Source organism: Ovis canadensis, chromosome 5, assembly GCF_042477335.2.
Source record: "Ovis canadensis isolate MfBH-ARS-UI-01 breed Bighorn chromosome 5, ARS-UI_OviCan_v2, whole genome shotgun sequence".
Lineage (NCBI taxonomy): Eukaryota > Metazoa > Chordata > Mammalia > Artiodactyla > Bovidae > Ovis > Ovis canadensis.
Window position 1 is genome coordinate 42,660,408 of NC_091249.1, and position 24,117 is coordinate 42,684,524.

Consider the following 24,117-nt stretch of genomic DNA (forward strand, 5'->3'; position numbering starts at 1 on the left):
CACTGGAAGGACTGATGTTGAAGCTGAAACTCCAATACTTCGGCCACCTGATGAGAAGAGCTGACTCATCTGAAAAGACCCTGATGCGGAGAAAGATTGAGGGCAGGAGGAGAAGGGGATGGCAGAGGATGAGATGGTTGGATGGCATCACCAACTCAATGGACATAGGTTTGGGTAGACTCCAGGAGTTGGTGAAGGACAGGAAGGCCTTGCGTGCTGCAGTTCATGGGGTTGCAAAGAGTCGGACATGACTGAGCGACTGAACTGAACTGATATGGTTGTTTATATGTTTTGGATATTAACCCATTATCTTGTCATATCATTTGCAAATATTTTCTCCCATTCAATAGGTTTTTCATTTCACTGATGGTTTCTTTTGCTGTGTAAAAGCATTTAAGTTTAATTAGGTCCTAATTGTTTATTTTTGCTTTTCTTTTTCCTCAAGAGAAAGTTCCAAACCTACTGCTACATTCTATGTCAGAGTGAATTCCTTATATAGTCTTCTAGAAGTTTTATGGTTTTAGGTCTTATATTTGGGTCTTTAACTTATTTTTACTTTATTTTTGTATATGATATGAGGAGATAGTCTAATCTCAGTCTTTCACATGTAGCTATCCAGTTTCCCCAGCAACATTTATTGAGGAGACAGTCTTCTCTCCATTGTACATTCTTACCTGCTTTGTCACAGGTTAACTGACCATAGGCAAACAGGTTTATTTCTTGGACATGATGCTAAATTTTGAAATACCATTAAACTTGATGATAAGAAAAATGCTTTTAGATTACAGTATTCTGGAAGTACTATCTACTATAATGACAACATAAATAATTAAGATTATACACCTGAAAGGTAGAGCAAAAAATATTATTGCTTGTATCTAGATGGCATAGGTAGAAAACACAAAATGATCAACTAAAAAGCTAGAAGAGAACGAGACTTCAAAGACTGGGTAAAATTTTTTAAATCAACTTATTTCATACAAATAATGGAGATTTATAATATAAAACAGAAGAAAATCCACAATAGCAACAAAACAGTGTGTTTTTCTTATATTAAATATAAATGCTATCAATATTTGCATAATTACTAAAAGTGAGAAATATTAAGGGAAACTGATTTAGTGTAAAGATATAAACTCTTGCTACTGAAGAAAAGTATGTTGAAAAAAATGTAAATTTTCCCTACATTAAAGCCAAGTTTAATGCAATCACAAGCAAAATCTCAACAGAATTATTTCTTAACCTGGCCAAATTATCTAAGCACTTATGAGAGAATATCTACAAACAATTAAAGCAAAGTTAAAGATAATGTTTTGGGAAAAGAGACAGAAATGTCTTCATAACATATTGAAACATAGTAAAGCTAACATTAGTAAAAGAGGGTGTTGGACTTCATCCAGCAAAGACAAAAGTGAAAAGTATCAACCATGCTCTCCCACTGTGAACAACTCTAAAACCAGATCAAACTTATGAAGTCACTGTTTTTAGGTATTCAACAACAGGCAACACAAAACAGATCATGGACAAAAGAAAAATCTGTGACGTGAGCCCCCCCGTTGCCCTTCCTTTCTGTTTTGAATCCTTTTCGGGACCATGAAACAAGAAGTAGAACCCAAGCAAAACAGTCTAACTGAGATGACGACAAGAACATGTTTAAATTTCAGCCAGTCCATAGAGAATTATCTTCTTGATCTCTTCAGGCATTCATAAGAGACCACAAAGCATCATACATTAGTAATAATGCCAACAGACTAGAGTAGGACCATGACCTAGGATTAAGAGCAAAATCAAAACATTCCCACACAAGCGACTCAAGAAAACAAACCCTGACAAGATCAAGAGGATATGCTAGGGTTTCACTGCCTTCATGAACAAAATTCAACATTCCCGCTACAACATACAATTATAATTTCCAGTATATAATTTAAAAAAAAAACTAAGCGTTAAGAGAAAGGAAAATATGACCAAAAATAGCTAAATAAAAGAGCCAATTAGAGGGTTTGCATTTTCCAGGCTAGCATATAAGGAACTTACAAATCTCTACTGCATCCTAACAAGTTAAAAACTGAACAAACTGAAAAATCAACAACTCTTCTCAAATCTCCTTGGGAGGCCAAGTGACAGGGCAAACTACTGTCCCCAACACTGGAGAGACGAACAGGTGGCTACAGAGAAACATTAACTTACTAAAGCTGAAATCCACAGACAGAAACCTCCATGAGATCCAGTGCCACGATAGGAAAAACTGAACTTTAACAGATGAACTGCCAAAGGCTCAATGCAGACAAGTCTGAAGAGTAAAAGGTCCAGAGAGGAGGTGAGAGAGGGAAGCTCTCACACTCTTGCTTTAGTTAATTCCTGTAATTCCACCAGATTTTCACAGTAAATATTGAAGAAAAAGTCCTCTTAGGCTTCTGGCATGGGAAGGGAGAAAGCAGTCATTTTGAAATATGCCAGAGCATTCTATAATTTTTAACCACACTAGCCTTCCTCACCATAAACTACCTTATCAGTGCCTAACCACCCTGGAGGAAGGAAATATTCAAGTTCAGCCAGCCCTAGCTTTTCCACAGGAGGGAAGGGAAATACTAGATTTCAGAGCCCCTCGGTCATTTGGGCCCACTTAAGGCTGGGGAAAATGACTGATAAGCACTTAGGAAGTTCACATCCCAGGGCTACTGGCTCACTAAAAACCTGAGATATAATCTTAAGATGAACAAATGCTTCTCTTACCTCCACACCTTACCACCACATTACTAAAAACCTATTAACAAGTGTTCCTTTCAGTTCACACATCATGGAATAATATTCATAATCTTTTAAATATCAATGGTACAAACACTAATTAACTGTATTGATATTACAATTGTATTGGGATTGTCAGAGTGGATTAAAAAATAAGACCTAATTATATGCTGTCTACAAGAAATCCATTTAAAAACACATATATAGGTTAAAAGTAAACAGGGAACAACAGCAAAAATATTTATACTTATACACACCATGTTAATAGGGCTTCCCTGGTGCCTCAGCAGTAAAGAGTCTGTGCCGATGCAGGAGACAGGGGTTCAACCCCCTGGGTAGGGAAGACTCCCTGGAGAAGGAAAAAGCAACCCACTCCAGTATTCTTGCCTGGGAAATCCAGGGACAAAGGAGCCTGGCAGACTACAGTCCTTGGGTCACAAAAGAGTTCGACTCTTTGGTGGAACGACTTAGCAACTAAACAACAACAATTATGTTAATACTAATTGAGAGAAAGTAGGAATAGCTCTATTAATTTCAGACACAGCAGGCTTCAGAGTAAGGAAACTTATCAGGGATAAAGAGGGCATTACATAATGATAAAAGGGTCAATTCTCTAAGAAGATATAATTCTTAATGTGTATGTGTCTGGCAACAGCATCAAACTATATGAGGCAAAAACTGACAGACCTGCACGGAAAAATAAATTAGCTCACTATGATAGTTGGAGACTTAAACATCCCTCTCTCAGAAATGGACAGATGCAGCAGGTAGAAAGTTAATAAGAACAGTTGAACTTAAAGAGGATATCAATCAACTGGATATGACTGACATCTATATAAAACCACTCCTTCTAGAATCAGCATAATATGCCTTTTTCTCAAGCTCACACGGAATACTCACTAACATAGATCACATTCTAGGCCATAAAACACATCACAACAACTTTAAAAGAATATAAATTAGTCTATGCCTTTTCTCAGAGCACAATGGAATTAAACTATAAATCAATAACAGACATCAGGAAAATCCCCAAATACCTGGAGATTAAGCAACATATTTCTAAATAACACAACTGGTCAATGATGAAATCTCAAATTTGAAACACTAAATATGAAAAGTTTTTAAATTATCAAAATTTGTGGGATGTGGCAAAAGTAGTGCTTACTGGAAATTTTATAGCATTGAGTGCATATATTTGAAAAGATAGGTCTAAAATCAATAATCTAAAGCTCTTATTTTAGGAAACTAGCAAAAGAAGAGAAAATTAAATTCAAGGTAAGCAGAAGAAATAAAATGTTTCTTTGAAAAGATCAATAAAATTGATAAGCCTTCAGCCAAGTTAGTTAAGAAAAAAGAGGATGACACAAATTCTAATATTAGAAATGAAAGAAGTGACATCACTATAGATTTCACTGACATTAAAAGACAAAGGAATATGAACAACTGTGTCTACAAATTTGATAACCTAGATAAAATGGACCTATTCCTTGAAAGATACAATCTTCCAAATGGACACAAGGATAAATAAATAATATGTATAGGCTTATATCTGTTATAGAGACTGAATAATAACCTTCCAAAACAGAAAGCATGAGGCCCAGATGAATTCTACCAAATAAAAAAGGAAAAAATTATATCAATTCTCTACAATCTCTTTCAGGAGAATATCAGAGTGAATACTTCCTAACTTACTCTATGAGGCCAAAATTATTCTAACACCAGACCAAACAAAGATAATTAAAAAAAAAAAAAAAAAAACACTGCAGACCAGTAACTCTCATGAACATACCCTTAAAGATCCTCAAAAAATTTTACTTTTTTTTGGTGTAAAAAGGTGTAAAAAGAATCATATACCACAACCAAATGAGTTTTATCCCATGTATCCAAACCTGGCTCAAAATTGAAAAAAATATATCAATATAATCCTCACATCAATAGGTTAAAGAAGAAAAATTACGTGATAATAGATGCAGAAAAAGCATCTCACAATATCCAACACCCACTCATTATAAAAATCCTCAGCAAGCTAGGAATAGGAAATGACTTCCTCAACCTGATCAAGAATATCTACAACAAACCTACAGCTAATATCATACCTAAAGTTAAGAAACTAGAAGTTTTTCCATTTTTATTAGGTCCCAGGCAAGGATATCCATCTTATTACTCCATTTCAACATTTTACTAGAGGTCTTATGTAATGAAATATGACAAGAAAAAGTTTCCCTGGTGGTTCAGTGGGAAAGAGTCCACCTGCCGATGCAGCAGACACGGGTTTGATCTCTGATCTAAGAAGATCCCGCACGCCATGGAGCAACTACGCCCATGTGCCCCAACTATCGAGCCTGTGCTCCAGAGCCTAAAAGCCACGATACTGAGCGCATGCGCCGCAGCCGCTGAAGTCAGCGCGCCGCTCTATAGAGACTGCCCCGCAACAGAAGCCACTGTGATGAGAACCCCACGCACTGCAACTAGAGAAGAGCCGCACAGCAATGAAGACCCAGCACAACCAAAAGCAAATAAAAGACCAGAAAAGCAACTAAAAGGTATGTATGTGGTATACATAAATACATATAAAGAAGGAAAAAATAAAACTGCATTTACAGATTACATAGCCATAGATGTAGAGAATCCCAAAGAATCAACCAAAAATCAAAACAAAACCCTTCTGGAACTGATAAGTGATTATAGTAAAGTCTGGGGATAAAAAGTTAATATACAAATATCATTAATTTTCCTGCATACCAGTAATGACCAAGTAGAATTTAAAATTAAAGACGTAATACTGTTTACACTAGCACTCCCCCAAAATGAAAGCTCTAGGTATAAATCTAACAATATGTGTATAAAATTTATATGAAGAAAATTACACAATCCTCATATGAGAAATAGAATTGAGTAAGTAGAGAGATAATCCATTTTATGAAAAGGAATATCATGAGATTCCAAGAGTAGGAAGATTCAAAATTGTGAAGATGTCAGTTCTTCATAACTTGATATACAGAAAGAGTCACTCAGCATGTCCATGGAGAAGACAATGGCACCCACTCCAGTACTCTTGCCTGGAAAATCCCATGGATGGAGGAGCCTGGTGGGCTGCAGTCCATGGGGTCGCTGAGGGTTGGACACGACTGGGCGACCTCACTTTCACTTTTCACTTTCATGCATTGGAGAAGGAAATGGCAACCCACTCCAGCGTTCTTGCCTGGAGGATCCCAGGGACGGGGGAGCCTGGTGGGCTGCCGTCTATGGGGTCGCACAGAGTCAGACACAACTGAAGCGACTTAGCAGCAGCAGCAGCATGTCCAACTCTTTGCAATCCCAAGGACTGTAGCTCACCTGGCTTTTCTGTCCATGGAATTCTTCAGGCAAGAATACTAGAGTGGGTTGCCATTCCCTTCTCGAGGAGATCTGCCCAACCCAGGGATCAAACCCAGGTCTCCTGCATTGCAAGCAGATTCTTTACCACCTGAGCCACCAGGTAAGCCCATGATATATAGATTCAATGCAATCTAAATCAAAATTCTATCAAGTTATTTTGTGGATAGTAACAATTTCTGAAGTTTACATGCAGAGGCAAAAGATCCACAATACCCAAAACCTATTATAAAGCTACAGTATTCAAGACAACGCGGCACTGGCAAAAGAACAGACAAACAGACCAATGGAACAGAACAGAAACCCCACGAAAATATAGTCAACTATTCTATGACCAAGCATCAAAGGCACTACAATGCAGCAAAGAGAACCTCAACAAACAATGCTGGACCAACTGAACATATATATGTCAAAAAAAACAATCAATGTAGACACAGATCTTACACATATCACAAAAATGAACTCAAACTGGATCAGAGGTCTACATGTAACAAGTAAACCTACAAAATTTCTAGAAGATAACATGAGAGAGAAAATCTAAATGACCTTGGGTATGGTGATGACACTTTATATACAACACCAAAAACATGATCCATGAAAGAAAGGTAATAGGCTTTGCAAAAGACAATGTCAAGGCAATTCCCTGGCAATCCAGTGATTAGGACTCGGCACTCTTACAGCTGAGGGCCCAGGTTCAATCCCTGGTAAGGGAAGTAAAAGACCATAAGCTGTGCAGCCAAAAAAGACAATGTCAAGAGAATGTAAAGACAAGCCATATATTAGAGGAAAGTATTTTGTGAAGGACACAACTGATACAGGACTGTCATTCAAAATATACAAAGAATCCTTAAAACTCAACAATAAAAAAAAATTTTAATCGACCAAAACCTCAACAGATCTCTCATCAAAGAAGACATACAGATGACAAATAAGCATATGAAAAGATGTTCCACATTATACGCCATGAGGTAAATGGATAGTAAAAGAACAATGATATATCACTTTCTGCCTATTAGAACGGCCAAAATCGAAAACACTGACACCACCAAATGCTTGGAAGGATATGGAGCTACAGGAATTCTCATTCATTGCTGATGGAAATGCAAAATGGGACAGTGTGGAAGACAGTTTGGTGGTTTCTTACGAAACTAAATATTATCATATTTATACTATATGATCCAGCAACCATACTCCTTGATATTTATGCAGAATGACGTGGAAACCTATGTCCATACCATAGCCTGTCCATGAATGTTTACATCAGCTTTATTTATACTTTCCTAAACTTGGAAGAGATCAAGATACTCTTTGGTAAGCAGGTAGATAAATAAACTGCAGTACATCCAGACAACAGAATATTACTTATCTCTTTTTAAAAAATGAAATATCAAGCCAGGAAAACACCTGGAAGAATCTTACATGAAGTACCCAGGCAAGAATACTGGAGTGGGCAGCCATTCCCTTCTCCAGGGCATCTTCCTAACCCAGAGATCAATGCTGCATCCTTCTGCACTACAGGCAGATTCTTAACCATCTGAACCAACAGGGAAGCCATAAATGAACAGTATCATTAAAAAAAGGCAATTCAAAAAGGCTACATACTACATGATTCCAATGATATGACATTCTGGAAAGGGCAAACTATGCAACAGTAGCATGTTCAGTGGTTGCTGGGGCCTGGCAGTTAGGGGAAGGACAAATAGGTGTACAGGATTTTGAAGGCAGTGAAACTATTCTGAATGATACTATACTGGTGGACACATGGCATTATACATTTGCAGAAGCCCAAAGAATTTACAACACCAGAAAGGAACCCTGATGTAAACTATAAACTCTGGGAGATAGTGATGTGCCACTATAGGCTTATTACCTGCAGCAGATGTGCTATTTTTATGCAGAATATTCATAGTTGGGGAGGCTGTTACTATGTGGGGCATGTACTTCATGGAAAGTCTCTCAATTTTTCTATGATTCTAAAACTGCTCTAAAGGTCTTCGCTGGTGGTCCAGGTGTTAAGAATCCACCTGCCAATGCAGAGTACACAGGTTCAATCCATGGTCCAGAAGATCCCACATGCCAAGAGGCAACTAAGCCCATGTGCCACAACTATTGCCCCCACGTGCCGACAGCCCACGCTCTGCAGCAAGAAAAGCCACTGCAATGCGCAGACAGCGCACACCGAGACAGGAGCTCCCACTCACCGCAGCTAAAGAAAGCCTGTGCCCAGCAACAGAGACCACGCGCAGCCCAAAATAAAAATTTAACAAGCGTATAGAAGATATGAGGGATCTGAACAACACTACCAACCAATTTACTTAATTGACACTGATATAACACTATACCCAACATTCTTTTCAAGCGCAAACCATGGATTCACTAGATTAAACCATATGCTGTGCAAAACAAGTCCAATAAACATCATTAGAAAGCTGATCAAATATGATCAGCAACAATGGAGGTAAGTTAGACAGTAACACTAGCAATATAATTTCTAGAAAAGTCCCTAATATTTGGAAATTAAGGAACATATTTCTAAATAACCAATGGGTCAGTAAAGGAACCACAAGGGAAATTAGCATATATTTTGAAATGAATAATGAAAATATTATGTATCAATTTGTGGGATACAATGAAATAGAGCATTGAGTAAAATCTACAGTTTTAAAAACAAGAAAAATTTAAAATACTATGCTACCTTAACATAGAAAAATAGCATATTAAACCTAATGTAAGCAGAACAAAGATAAAGAGCAGAAATCACTGAAATAGAGAAAAATCAGCAAAGATAAAATTGATTCTTTAAAATGATTAATAAAATAATAGTCCTCTAGAAAGACTGATGAAGAAATTAAAAGAAGGCATAAAATATCAATGTCTAGACTGAAAAACGTATAAGATCCAGCATATTTTAAAAGGAAAAAATTAAAGTAAGTGCTAATTTGAGTAAGTCCTTGAAAAAGCAACTTATCAAAACTGACCCTGAAGTAATCGAAAATGTGAGTATTTCTGTATCTATTAAATTTAAACCTTGCCACAAGAAAACTCCCTAAATTGGCTTCACTGGTGTGGTGAGTTCTATCAAACATTCAAGGAAGAAACGTTACCAGGGACATACCAATCTTTAAGAAAATCACACAAGGATATGCCAGTACTATCTTGACACCAAAATCAAACAAAGACATTTCCAGGAAAAAGAAACTACAAATCAAACTGCCTCACAAATGAAGACATAAAAAGCCTTAGTATTAGCAAATTAGATTCAGCATTGTAATAAACTATGAGCTAGGAATGTTTATCCCAGGAATGCAATTTGCTAGAGTTTGTTTCTGGTTGGTTTTTTGTTTTGTTTTGTTTTGTTTTTTTTCCAGGAAGGAGGAAAGAGGTGATATGCACAGTCTTAGACTGTTGGTGGGAATATAAATTGGTAAATCTTTTCTAGGAAATAGCTTTGCAAAATATATCCAGTAATAATAACAACAACAGAGCTATCAGTAATGAACCACTTCATACTATGCATTCACACACTGGACACTACATTACCCACTCATGTCATTTCATTTTCACAACAAACTTCAAATAGTAGTTTCTTTTTTATTTATTATCCTCTTGCTTTTAAAAATTAAGTAGAGGAACTGAAATTCAGACCCAGGCAAACTGATTCCAGAGCCTACAATCTTCATTAATTATATATTTATAACCTACCTCAACATTTAAATGCCTTCGTCTTCAACCCAAATAGAAAGTCTAAAAAAACAGAGAGAGAAAGATGCTAAAACATAACTGCAAAAGGGAAGAGGTATGTTCAAAAATTAAAACATTATATGTAATAGTGAAACTTATATACCCATCAATATGGAACTGGTTATATCAATTTGCTTGATATATACATTAATATTACACAGCCTTTTAAATAATGGCATAGAAATTTACTGAAAATATATCCATATTACTTCTCAAAAAGAAGTTACAAAGTTTATTATGATCTCATTTATATGAAATTTCAGACCCACAGTTTAGGTGTATATATGTATGGTGAAATGATCGAAAAAAATTCATGAAACTTGCATTAGCATGAACAGAGTTTAACTCTCTTTGACATTTTTTGATTGAAATTTTTACAATATATTTTTAATGAAAGCCTATGACAGCATGAATTTCAAAATAAGAGTTCAGTTCATATCACAGCTTGTGCTGGCAATTAAAAAAAAAATCTCTCTTAACACTCAGATTCTTCACTTATAAACGAGACAGTAACATCTAACACATACACCTCTTTTGAGGAATAAATTGTATCTATAAAGTGCTAATATAATGTTCAGTAAATGGTAAATCAATTTGCCTAGAAAAGCTTTTCACACAACCTAGCTGAATTTCCAAACAAAACTTGAACAGCTAAGGCTATTAAAAAGTTCCACCAACCCAGATTCCCAGACACAAAGGTAAAGCAAAGCTAGAACAACAGAGTATTTCTTGCCCTGTAGGAGAAAGATCTCCATAGGCAGCTCAAAATATGCAAACCTATACCTGCTCTGAAACAGAGTAGTGTGGGGCTGGTGCCATTGAGGAACACTCTGACAATTTTTTGGCTCATCTGTTCCTGTAGGTTGTCTACTACAGCTGAAAATGTGTGTTCCTATATGCTGTTAAGTTGCCTAAAATATCCACATCACATATATGCCCAATAATGCAATTTCCAGAATATGTAAATTTAGCAATTTTAACAAGCACCAACGGATCCTGTTCCTCAGTAACATGATGCAGTGTGAGAAGGCAACACAACCATAAAAGAGACATCCAGACACTCAGTGCCTAAATGGATTAGGAGCAGTGACAGAGCCGCACACTGGTCTCTTTCCTTACTCAAAAACTCTCATTAAAATAAATGAGCCTGCTCATTTGAGAAGGAAGGAAAAAAACAAACGTTTGGGGCATCGAGTTGGAAGAGCGGTTCAGTTCCTGCTCATCAAAAGGAAGAGAAATCCTTATCCTCCAACATCCACAGCTGCAGATCAGATTCAACCAATCTCTCCTTATTAATGTTCTTATTAAATGTATTCTGTCCATCTGTGTTCAAGCTCATCTTGTGCATTCTGAAACATGATTCTCTTTTTCATGTATGAAATAATTAAATTTGTTTATCTCTGGCTAGCACCGAGCTCAGTAGAAAGTAGAGGATAGAAATTTCGCTGATGGCATTGTGGTCAACTAGTAAATTTAAAATTCTCCTCACACAGTTAACATTCTGGATATCTGCTGCTCTTCCTTTATTTCTAATCCCAAAGCTTCCAGTGCTGTTCATATGATTTGGTGCACTGCCGAGCACCACGGAAGACCTGCTTGCAACGTAAGAACATGTGGAGAAATTATGTGTTTTTGTCACACCCTATTAAACGGTATTCAAAACACAATGCCCCAGAAACTAAATTGATTGTAGGTTTTATAACCATTTTCAGGGTAATGGAAACAATTCAGGACCATGAAAGAAAGCATAGCTAGTGCAGCTGTGGGAATCTGAAGACTGCTCAGCTCAGCAGTTCTGTCCTGGCTTTAGTAGTTGGATTCCAATATTCTAGAACTTTGACAGATCGTTCCACATTAATAGTGACAAAGTTTTCCACATTTCTGGTAAAATGAGTGTTTCTCTTGACTGACTCTGAATTGTGTTTGAGGCTGGAAAATGTCCACAGGTATGAAGACAGTTGCAAACCACTATGATATTATTATGTGTGTAATATTTTTCTGCTCTTTTTATGTTCCGAGCCCCAGCATTATGGTCAAAGCTCAAAAACCAGGAAGCACCAAGTTAAGAGAGACACTACTTTTCTATTCCTCTAGATCTCACATTGGTGTAACTTCCAGCTGTGGATGTAAGGAAATACTTCAGCTGCAAGCCCATGATTCAGTGGTAACGGAATCACAGGGCTGGTTTAATGTGTTAAAAAGGAGTATGTTCTCTCTCAAGGTGACCAGTAACCCCTAACTCCTGAGCCGCCTAGCAAAGCAATGCCTTGATCCTGTCACCTATCATAAATGATCACTCACTCAGTCATTACCTGCACTGCATGCTGCTCCATCAGAAAAACATCTGTGAACATTATTTGACAAATTGATTGCTAAATGAGCCATTAGCTGAAGGGGCTTTCAGATTGCCTCTAGGAAGCCAAGTGAGGCTGCACGAGAAAAAACGTTTACAGATGCAAAGCAGCGGCTACACAGGGAGAAAGAAACCTGGTTACCAATGCTCCAGGGAGGGTGAGGGGCCCAGTGTGGGAAAGGGGGTAGAGAAGGGGCCGTAAACCACGGCCTGCAAGAAAATCCACCTTGTCTAAAGGAAGCCGTTGATTAGAAGCAGTAGTAAAACTGCTTAATACCCACCCCCCATGCCTCAAGGGAGAAATTTAAGCCTTTGTGAACTGAAGGAGAGAGAAACATAGCCAGTGATGTGCTTGTCGAGGAGAGCTAGGAGTTAGTCATTTCACCAGCCCTGCTTGCCAAGAGCCGACAGGTGTGCAGTTTCCTATTGTTCTGACAGCCAGCCAGATACCTCAGTTTAGCATTCATCCTCTCCTCCCGCGTGCGTGCGGGAGAAAACAGCTGTCTCCCTGGCTCAGGATACAAGGGGTGGAGAGACAAGAAAACAGACAGAAGGAGAGGCATTCTTCTCTATTAGCATAAGGGGCAAGGCTTTGTTTGATTCATCACTGAAAACACATGGTCTTCCTGGGAAATGCATTCCATATGAGTAGTTTCCTCACAGTGGGTCCAAAAATAGCCTTCACACGGTATATTGCAACTTAAAAGTAAATAAACGGAGAAAGATGCCTAGGTTAAATTATGTCAGACCAGTAAGAAGTCATCATACACAAAAGCCCTTAAGGAAATGCCTTTTATAAATCATGCGGGCTTCATGCTGCTGACAGATGTTTGTGATTTTAAAAATATATCATAATCCTTGAAAAAAGAAAGACGTTATTTTGATCCAAACGATGTGTTTTCCTGTCTCGTGTGGAATGGAAGCTATTTCAGTGCCAAAGTCCCTCGAAAGGAGAAGGAAGAGCCCACAGGACTTACGGAAAGCCAGATGCAGTAGGAGCTGGGAGACTTTCAGACTGCAGTTCTAAGTTTCCTTTGGGGGTGAAACATTAAAGGCTCGTGGTAACCAGCTGATGCAATGTCACTAGGTACACTCCCGTGACAGTCATAAGAACCAGACATCTGTGCTGAATCTAGGGCTCTCTGGATTGAAAAGTTGTTGAATACCAATAAAATCTTTGCTGCTGATATTTACAAGGGAGAAAACGCGTCCATTACAATATATGAAACTTGAGAACCACTGGCTCTCTCCCAAAGCCCAGGTATTTTTCTAATAAAATAAGCCATGAACTTCAAACAACTCTAAACTCAGGACATTAGGGTACAATCACAGACATAACCCCTCAGGCTTACACTGTAACACACTAACCCAATCCTGTAATAATAACACAAGCCAGAGAGATTGAATTACCCACCAAACCAAGCCAATTCTAAGTTCAAAGCAGAGGGTCTTCCATCCAAGAGCCTACTTTAAGAACAACACAGTTTAATCCACTTACTTCCTTTACCAAACCGAAACATTACAATTCACATGCCTGATAAATATAGTCTAAAGATTTCACGTACTTTTTTCCACGTTCCGTTGAGAGAGCAGAGGCAGGTCCTTCCACCGTTCACACAGTCAGGGTTCAACTGGCTCCCTCTAGCTTTGCTTTCCAAGTCAATAAAGCACCAGGTGAGATGAGGAGAAGGGATGAGGGTCAGCATAAGCAAATTCTATTTCAGTTCTTGAACTGTCTTAAGCCCAAGATGGAACTGCTTCTGCCCCAGGGTCCATGTCACCAAACACTTCGCAACGTGTGTAAATGCATCACGTGACCAGGAAGGCACGCAGCCTACGGCTTGAGCCACTCCCCAAATGCCAAGCCAACGTCCCACCTTCTCACTTCAAACAACTACGTGACCGCATGGCTCCAGCCAACCAGATAGTTTCTATTTGTCTCCTAGCCGTTTTGTATTCCTTACCCTGTTAAATAAACCTGGAGAAGGAAATAGCAACCCACTGCAATAATCTTGCCTGGAGAACCCTGTTAAAGCTTCCCACTTTCCTCTCCATCTTGCAATTCTCAGAAAAAAAGGTTGTCCACATCATGAAGTGTTAAGTAAAACATTTTACATCACCTAAATTATCTTCCTTAATTTTTTTTAAACAGGGAGAAATGTTGATTATATGTCTCCTTTGAGTCTTCCAAGGGATTGTATATCTGATTAAAGGGAAAGAAAATCTTTCCACATAACGTCTTTCTCAGATGGAATTGTTAGATTGGTTAAGGGAATGTAAATTATGAAAAAGAGTGATTGCTGAATATGCCACTGAATCGTATGTGGTACTTTTTGAAATGGAAGTATTTGCATGCTTTAAAACATTGAGGCATTTCTTGTTTTGGCTAACGTGGAGTAACAGGGACCATATACCTTCTCTTACAATTAAACACAAAATGGAAATTGCACTTGAAAATTCCTTGAGCAGACAAAACCATTTTAGCCATGTAAACAAAACTGAACATATCTTATTACATGAACATTAAGTGAAACCTCTTATTACATGAACATGTTATTTCTTATAAATGCTACATAAGACAATAAATGCTGTAAATGACAATCATAAAAAAAGTTTAAGTCATCTGCCTAAAAATGATATGAGGTAATCACTTTTAGGGCCTCCCTGGTGGCTCAGTGGTAAAGAATCCATCTGCCAGTGCAGGATACATGGGTTCCTTCCCTGGGTGAGGAAGATCCCATGGAGAGGGAAATGGCAACCCACTCCAGTATTCTTGCCTGGAACAATCAGAAGGAACCAGGCAGACTACAGTCCATAGGCTAGAGTCCATGGAGTCGCAAAAGAGTTGGACACGATGACTTTGGGACTAAAACAACAAAACAATACATCACTTTTAACCTACCTCTTCCGATCTGGAAACCCAGGTTGTAATAACCAATCACCAGAAAGAGTAAACAACTTCCTCATTTTCACTTTATAAACCATCCTGTTACTTCAGCCCCTGAGCTTTATATCAGTCTTTGATTTTGAAAGCTCCCAGTTTATGAACTTTTCTTATATGGACAATAAACTCTTACTAAGTACTATCAATTGATTAGTGGTTTTAATTTTGCTATTCCTGGATTTTTACAGTTTCTGGTATCAGAATAAAGACCCAAGGAAAACTCCCAAAGATTCTGAGGACAGCCAGCAACTAGATGTCAATACCCACCAGACCCACTGATTCACTGCTTTCTCTCAGATCCGCAAGTTCAAGGGTCTCTCTTGATCTGAGCTCCACTCTCTTTGTGCTTTGCGCTGGCTGACTTTTTTGTGCATACCTGTATTTTGTTTGGTGATACTTCTTGGTAAGTCTTCTTACTCTGTTCAAAAGAGAAGAAAACATGATTGCCTGTGGTTGGTAACAGCTGTTGGAAAAAGGGCCCCTCACAATTAAGACGGTTAAGAAGGCAATGGCAACCCACTCCAGTACTCTTGCCTGGAAAATCCCATGGATGGAGGAGCCTGGCAGGCTACAGTTCATGGGGTCACTAAGAGTCGGATACGACTAAGCAACTTCATTTTCACTTTTCACTTTCATGCACTGGAGGAGGAAATGGCAACCCACTCCAGTTTTCTTGCCTGGAGAATCCCAGGGACGGGGGAGCCTGGTGGGCTGCTGTCTCTGGGGTCGCACAGAGTCGGACATAACTGAAGCGACCTAGCAGCAGCAGCAGCAGGAATACTAAAGGAAGTACGGGTTCCACCTGGTCAAAAACTCTGCCTCTCTCAAAAACTGCTTCCTATAGGTATAACCACTGAGGATCAGGATATTGTGTCTTTTTGGAAAACGGGTAAACTTTTGGATCATTCGGAATTGCAGTCACCGCTTTGGGAAAACTTGACTTAGAAAACTACCTGAATGGGCACCCTTTAAAAGGGAAGATCTTAAAGCCCTTTGGAGACACTGGAATGCATACTTTGATTGGTATAAGTGTGTGCATGCTCAGCTGTGTCTGACTCCTTGTGATCCTATGGACTGTAGCCTGCCAGGCTCCTCTGTCCATGGGATTCTCCAAGCAAGAATACTGGAGTGGGTTGACATCCTCTCCTCCAGGGGATCTTCCGGACTCGGGGATCAAGCCCACCCACGTCTCCTGCGTCTCCTGCATTGCAGGCAGATTCTTGACTACTGAGTCATTGGGGAGGCCAGTTGTTAATACAGATGCTTTTAAAAGAAAAATGACTCTAAAAATAGCTATCTAAAAGAAGACTGCCTTAGGTCTTGGGCCCTATTATATCTTTGTTTTTTTGGCCACACCACACAGGATGTGGAATCTTAGTTTCCTGACCACATAGGTGCTACGTGCCTATGTGAGTGACCCCCTAGAAAACACCTGGACACAAAAGTGAGCTTCCCTGTTTCGCAACTCTTCACACGCGTCACACATCATTGCTGGGAGAATCAAGCATGCCCCTGGTCAACGCCACTGGAAGGGGACACCTGGAAGCTTGTTTCTCCTGAATTTTGCCCCTGAGTTTTTTCCCTTTGCTGATTTTGATCTGAATCTTTTCTCTGTAATACACCACAACTGTGAATATAAGTACCTTTCTGAGTACTGGTGAGCCATCAAGCCTGAGGCTAATCCTGAGACCACTGACGGAGAGGGCCACAAAGAAATCTCCTCATTCAACCACATGGCTCTCCAAAAGTTTGTTCTTTAATTGCCTATTCATTATTCAGAAAATACTTGAGTATTTTTGAAAAAAAAAAAAAACAATAAACGGTGGTTGGTTTTTCAGTAGCTTAAAAACAAACAAGCAAAACCACCCTCACTTAAATCATCATGAAGTAGAAATAAATCCAGTACATACTTATTTTTTAAATTGATCCACTTGCCTTTTACCACTTGTGTTATTGCACTCCTTACACTTTGCTCTCTAAATATGTGTGTATGTGTGTGTGTGTACCACCAAGGATTAACAAGGCAATGTCAGCAGGCTTGTCTGGGACCCTAAGCTTCTTTTTTTAAATCTTCTTTACAACGTAATTTCTTTGAGAAAATAGATCCTATAACAGAGAGGGAGAAAGGAATACAAAAGGTAAAGGAACACTTACACTTACCTCCACATACCTCCTTCCACTGCAAATTTAATAACCTCTAGCCACTCAGCACCCATCATAAAAGAACTCTCTCACTTTTGGAGGAGGACTTTGATGGTGAAGGACCGGGATACCTGGCATGCTGCAGTCCATGGGCTTGCAGAGAGTCGGACACAACTTAGCGACTGAACAAAATAAAAATAAGGCTGCTGATCACCACATCTTAGCCTGCCCAACATCAAAGATGATCAGTGAGCAAGAAACAGAACTGTTTCTCCACATCTTTCTTCTTCATGCCTCCAAAACATATTCCTTCCTCCCCAGATTAGGCTGGGCCTAAGTCAGTCATTTTTATGTATAAGTCAGATATCTGAGGGCTTCCCTGGTGGTTCTGCAGTAAAGAAACTGCCTGCCAATGCAGGAGACTCGGGTTCGATCCCTGGGTCAGGAAGATCCTCTGAAGAAGAAAATGGCAGCCCACTCCAAGATTCTGGCCTGGGAAATCCAATGGACAGAGGGGCCTAGCCAGCTACAGTCCATGGGGTCTCAAAAGAGTCAAACATGAGCCAAGGGATAGAGGCAGCAACTAGGAGCTGAAAAAGGCAAAGAAACCTGTTCTTCCCTTGGAACCTCCTAAGGAACCAGCCCTCCTGACACCTTTGACATTAGCCCAGTGAAGCTGAGCTTATACTTCCGACTTTCAGAACCTTAAGAGAACACATTTACAGTGTTGTAAGCAGCTAAGTTTGTGGTAATTTATTATAACAAGTGTAGAAGATGAACCATATTCATGGACCGAAAGGTTCTTCTCTGGAGAAAGAGGCATAAAATTCTACTGGGGATGGGGAGATGAGGGCTCTTCTGCAAATACATAGATTAACTTCATTCAAAAGCTATTTTTCACACAGCCTTCCTTTCAGAGCCCTTATCTTAAATTAGAGGGAAAATATCACAGCAAGGAAAAAACTAGCATTTGGTAAATTTTTTAAATTATAACTTATCTTAAAGATATTTGCCATGGCTAGAGACAGTCCTTGTGAGGCAGTTGGCCTTTAAATAGAGAAAATAATGATCCAAGTTTCAGATTCCTGCATTAGGGTTTATTACATGCGATGTCTGGGTTATATTAAACTCCTGGAAATCAGGGTTTATAATAGAATGGCTGACATACCCTTAACGTTAATAGCCTTTCCAAGTACTGCAATAGTGAGCATTACTTTTTAATGTCATAAAATGATGGTTAAAACACTACAGAATTTTCTCAAGACAGATAAGCAGGTGTTCAAGAGAGCAGAACTATTTAAACTTCATTGATTTATGGTCTATCTTATATTGAAGGCCAAAAGTTTTATTGAATTCCCATAGTAGATACTCTGAACTTAATTTTCTAAAACAGTAGGGCTATTTCAGGACTCCACATATATATTAACTTCTTCATTTTAACACTTGTGCTTCTGTATTTTTAAAGTTGCTGGGCATAAGGAAATAGAAGCTGTAGCCAAAAGTGTCAGTTTTCCTGTGTTCTCTCTTTATTGGTTGACTTTTCAAAGAACATTGTTTGTCATAAAACCCAATGCATAGCTACTAAATCATATAATCTGGGAACACAAGCCCCTGACTAATCATTTAAGCTGCACAATATTTCTGTCATCCTTTAACACTGTGAATATGATATAACTTCTTATTTAGTGAGAAAGAATGTCAAGGCATTTATCATCACTCTTTCCCTCTCAGTTGCTCTTTCAACTCACCCCTAACCCAGTATCTCCAATCTTTATGCTGCCTGCTCGAAAGTAAAGTGGCTATCAGAAAAACCCCAATAAACTATCAAACATTTTATATGATTTGTTAACATTTTCTGCTGGTTTACATAAAAATCAATATTCTTATAACTGTAGGACCCAACCCTAATGATTTAGTGAAACTGATATTTACTGTGGAATCAAATAGAAATACTGTTAGCTATTAAAGCTAAGTAACATTAGGGAAAGCTAGCAGCAAAATAATTACTATTATTTAGATAAGTGGATACCAAAGCATCTGAAATCCCAACTTATCTTTAGTACTGACTGTAATAGCAATAAATCGCTCTTGAGAGGAATTCTTGGAGGGTGAGTCAGGCGCTGCATGAATAAACTCACGGCTTATAATACAGTATTAACTCCTTGGCTTTCCTCTCTGTTTCCAGTATCTGGTAACAAAATGAGTCAAACCTAGAAAACAAAACGGTGTTAGAAGCATGTCAAGAAGGAAATGGCAACACATTCTCAAAAAATTCAAAACTTATCCAGTAACAGTTCAGGGAACCTTAGAACCCATCTGATTTGATTGACATATCTAATGTAACATCTACACATGTGAATAATTTTGTTACAATCAAAGAACATTAGCAAAGACATGTCCCTTTAAAAATAGATATGGGATGGGGAGATAAATTAGAGGTTTGAATTAACATATACACACTACTTAATATAAAATGGATGTCCAACAGGACCTCCTATGTAGCACAGGGAACTATACTCAATATTTTATGATAACCTAGCAAGGGTTTTTATTCACTTCATTATTTTATTCTTTTTATTCACTTCATTATTCTTGCCTTGAGAACCCCATGAACAGTATGAAAGGCAAAAAGATATGACACTGAGAGATGAACTCCCCAGGTTGGTAGGTGTCCAATATGCTACTGGAGAATATTGGAGAAATAGCTCCAGAAAGAATGAAGGACGAGGCCAAAGCAAAAGCAACACCCAGTTGTGGATGTGACTGGTGATGGAAGTGAAGTCTAATACTGTAAAGAAAAATACTGCATAGGAACCTGGAATCTTAGGTCCATAAATTGACATAAACTGGAAGTGGTCAAATAGGAGATGGCAAGAGTGAATACAGACATTTTAGGAATCAGTGAACTAAAATGGACCGGACTAGGCAAATTTAATTCAGATAACCATTATATGTACTACTATAGGCAAAAACCCTTAGAAGAAATGGAGTAGCCCTCATAGTAAACAAAAGGGTCCAAAATGCAGCACTTGGATCTCAAAAACAACAGAATGATCTCTGTTCATTTTCAAGGCAGACTATTCAATATCAGTTCAGTTCAGTTCAGTTCAGTCGCTCAGTCGTGTCCGATGCTTTGCGACCCCATGAATTGCAGAACGCCAGGCCTCCCTGTCCATCACCAACTCCTGGAGTTCACTCAGACTCATGTCCATCGAGTCAGTGATGCCATCCAGCCATCTCATTTCAAGGCAAACTATTCAATATCAGAGTAATCTAAATCTATGCCCCAACCACAAATTTCAAAGAAGCTGAAGTAATTCAATGAAGACCTTGTAAGACCTTCCAGAACTAACACCAAAAATGATGTCCTTTACATCACAGGGGACAAGAATGCAAAAGTAGGAACTCAAGAGCTATCTGGAGTAACAGGCAGTTTGGCCTTGGATTACAAAATGAAGCAGGGCAAAGGTTAACAGAGTTTTGCCAAGGGAACCCGTTGGTCATAGCAAACACCCTCTTCCAACAACACAGGAGAAGACTCTACACATGGACAGCACCAGGTGGTCAATACCGAAATCAGACTGATTACATTCTTTGCAGCTACAGCTGAAGAAAAGCTCTATAGAGTCAGCAAAAACAAGACCAGGATCTGAGCTGGCTCAGATCATGAACTCCTTATTGCCAAATAAGGACTTATATTGAAGAAAGCAGGGAAATCCACTAGACCATCCAGGTAGGACCTATAAATCAAATCACCTACAATTAATAGCAGAAATGACAAATAGATTCAAGGGATTAGATCTGATAGACGAATGAAGAATTATGGATGGAGGTTTGTAATATTGTACAGGAGGCAGTGATCAAAACCACCTTCAAGAAAAAGAAATGCAAAAAGGCAAAATGGTTATCTGAGGAGGCCTTACAAATAGCTGAGAAGAGAAGAGAAGCAAAAGGCAAAGGAGAAAAGGAAAGATATACCCATCTGAATACAGAGTTCCAGAGCATAGCAAGGAGAGATAAGAAAGCCTTCCTAAGTGATCAATGCAAAGAAATACAGGAAAACAACAGAATGGGAAAGACTAGAGATCTCTTCAAGAAAATTGGAGATATCAAGGGAACATTTCATGCAAAGATGGGCACAATTAAGGACAGAAATGGTATGGACCTAACAGAAGCAGAAGAGGTAGCAAAAATACACAGAAGAACTATACAAAAAAGATCTAAATAACCCAGATAACCACAGTGGTGTGACCACTCACCTAGAGCTAGACATCTGGAATGTGATTAAGTGGGCCTTAAGAAGCATCACTATGAACAAAGCTAGTGGAAGTGAGGAATTCCAGTTGAACTATTTCAAATCCTAAAAAATGATGCTGTGAAAGTGCTGCACTCAATATGTTAGCAAATTTGGAAAACTCAGCAGAGGAGACAGGGTTGGAAAAGGTCAGTTTTCCTTTAAATCCTAAAGAAATGCCAAATAATGTTCAAACTACCACACAATTGCACTCATTTCACATGCTAGCAAAGCAATGCTCAAAATTCTCCAGGCCAGGCTTCAGCAGTATGTAAAATAAGAAATTCCACATGTTAAGCTGGATTTATAAAAGGCAGGGGAAACAGAGATCAAATTGGCAACAACCACTAGATATTCGAAAAAGCAAGAGAGTTCCAGAAAAACATTTACTTCTGCTTTACTGACAGTGCTAAAGCCTTTGACTGTGTGTATACAACGACTGTGGAAAATTCTTAAAGAGATGGGAATAGCAGACCACCTGACCTGCCTCCTGAGACATCTGTATGCAGGTCAAGAAGCAACAGTTAGAACCAGACATGCAACAATGGACTGGTTCCAAATTTGGAAAGGAGCATGTCAAGGCTATATATTTTCACCCTGCTTATTTGACTTACATGCAGAGCACATTGTGAGAAATGCTGGGCTGGATGAAGCACAGGCTGGAATAAACATTGCCAGGAGAAGTATCAATAACCTCAGATATGCAGATGACACCACCCTTTATGGCAGAAAACAAAAAGAACTAAAGAGCATCTTGATGAAAGTGAAAGAGGAGAGTGAAAAAGTTGGCTTAAAACTCAACATTCTAAAAATGAAGATCATGGCATCCGGTTCCATCCCTTCATGGCAAATAGATGGGGAAACAATGGAAACAGTGACAGACTTTATTTTGGGGGGCTCCAAAATCACTGCAGATGGTAACTGCAGCCATGAAATAAAAAGACGCTTGCTCCTTGTAAGAAAAGCTATGACCAACCAAGACAGCATTTTAAAAAGCAGAGACATTACTTTGCCAACAAAGGTCCATCTAGTCAAAGCTATGGTTTTTTCAGTAGCCAGGTATGGATGTGAGAGTTGGACTATATAGAAAGCTGAGTGCTGAAGAATTGATGCTTTTGACTGTGGTGTTGGAGAAGACTCTTGAGAGTCCCTTGGACTGCAGGAGACCAAATCAGTCAATCCTAAAGGAAATCAGCCCTGAATATTCATTGGAAGGACTGATGCTGAAGCTGAAACTCCAATACTTTGGCCACCTAATGGGAAGAACTGACTCACTGGAAAAAAAAAAAAAAAAAACCCTGATGCTGGAAAAGATTGAAGGAAGGAGGAGAAGGGGATGAAGAAGGATAAGATGGTTGGATGGCATCACCAACTCAATGGACTTCAGTCTAAGCAGGCTCCAGGAGTCGGTGAAGGACAGGGAAGCCTGGAGTGCTGCAGTCCATGGGATCACAAAGAGTCTGACACAACACAGCAAATAACTGAACTGAGAAAGGAAAAGAATCTTAAAAAGAATAGATACATGTATGTGCGTAACTGAATCATTTTGCTGTTCACCTGAAACTAAAACAACATTGTAAATCAACTATACTTCAATTACATTTTTTAATTAAACAAATAAAAAGATGTCAATATATAAAGTTGTTTTAAAAGGCTAGGTCTGATCCCAGAGTGTACTCTGATACTCTTTCAACAAAATCACTTTTATTATTTAGTCAAAATTGGTCTGCTTCACTGAAATTTATCATGGTTCATTCAATTCCAAATGCCAAGGAACTGGATTGAGAGGGAAGCCTCCATTTTTTAAATAAATAAAAGACACACAAAATGGTTTAAGTTTCTTTTTAGCTAAATCAGTAACACATAGAGATTATCAATTTACACACAATATTATTTTCTTTGTTTATAAGATTGTGTTTTCTGATTTTTTAAAAAACATCATTCAAACAGGAGTATGATCAAACAGAACTTTTCTTCTATAAAAAATGAACAAATTCCCCTGCATTTACTTTTCATTTTCTGTGCCAAGTGGAAGGTATGGAACAGTGAGATGACTGAAGATCAGAGAAGCTAGAATTCTAACCCTCTTCTGTGGTTGCAAAACCCTGCAAGGAGGCCACTACTTTGCCATATAACAAGGGTAACTTTGACCTGACTTGAGTTATAACAACTTTTCTGGCCTTAACACCTCATTCCTTGACAGGTAATTTCTATATTCAGATTTCCTAAAATAATCCTACAGCTTCCAAATTGTGTTTGGACACTTTTTGACAATAGAAAGTTTTCTAGGTTAGAGAACTTTCAACATGCCTGTCCTCTGAAATAAAATTTCTGACTTTGATCATATACAGTCTCTTATTTCTTTAATGTGGAGTTATTAGGAATGGAAGAAGAGTTAACTTATCATTTTATTTTAAAAATATAGATAAGAAAATAATGAATAGCCACATCTATAATATTTTTAATTTGAAGATGTCAGGTAATTATGTAATAATTCTAAACTTAAATAGTGATATTATATGC

At 38.4% G+C, this 24,117-nt stretch overlaps 1 long non-coding RNA gene across 1 annotated transcript in view; it reads right to left on the reverse strand.

The window, feature by feature from the left end:
* The window catches only part of LOC138441141 (uncharacterized), a 148,313-nt gene extending 134,308 nt beyond the window's left edge, over positions 1-14,005 (reverse strand). The window contains exons 1-2 of the long non-coding RNA XR_011257263.1: positions 13,780-14,005; positions 9,823-9,864 (exon numbers count right to left, since the gene is read on the reverse strand). This is a non-coding gene — a long non-coding RNA (uncharacterized lncRNA). The remainder of the gene's footprint in view (positions 1-9,822; positions 9,865-13,779) is intronic.
* Between the last annotated feature and the right edge of the window lie 10,112 nt (positions 14,006-24,117).